The sequence below is a fragment of the Mastomys coucha genome, unplaced genomic scaffold, assembly GCF_008632895.1.
Source record: "Mastomys coucha isolate ucsf_1 unplaced genomic scaffold, UCSF_Mcou_1 pScaffold9, whole genome shotgun sequence".
NCBI lineage: Eukaryota > Metazoa > Chordata > Mammalia > Rodentia > Muridae > Mastomys > Mastomys coucha.
The window spans coordinates 38,193,265-38,193,658 of record NW_022196915.1 but is presented as its reverse complement, the minus strand read 5'-3'; positions in this window follow the sequence as shown (position 1 = coordinate 38,193,658).

Sequence of the window (394 nt, the reverse complement as noted above, 5' to 3'; positions counted from 1 at the left end):
CTGCTCCTTCCTGAGTATCATTAAGCTGAGTGTCCCATGTTTTCTGTAATACAGGACCCAGTCTTGTCGTTCAAAGGGTGTTGAATTGTGCCTGTTTCTCTCTACTTGCCTATAACATTCTACTATATCTAGACAAGTGTTTTTCGACTTCAAGACTTCTGATGAACTAAAAGGCAACCTGTGTGTAGGCTTATTTTTTGAAAACCTACTTTAAAAAGGTTTCTTAAATGCTTTAACTTCTAGCCCACCACCCACCAGAGGTATTGGAAAGGAAAGGTTAATAGGGCAAAGGTGGATGTGGACCTGCTTAGAAATAGTTCTTTGGGGGGATTCCAATCTTCATTGTCAGGATATCAGCAGTTCAGTCACATGAATCAGCAGCAGCATTTAGATC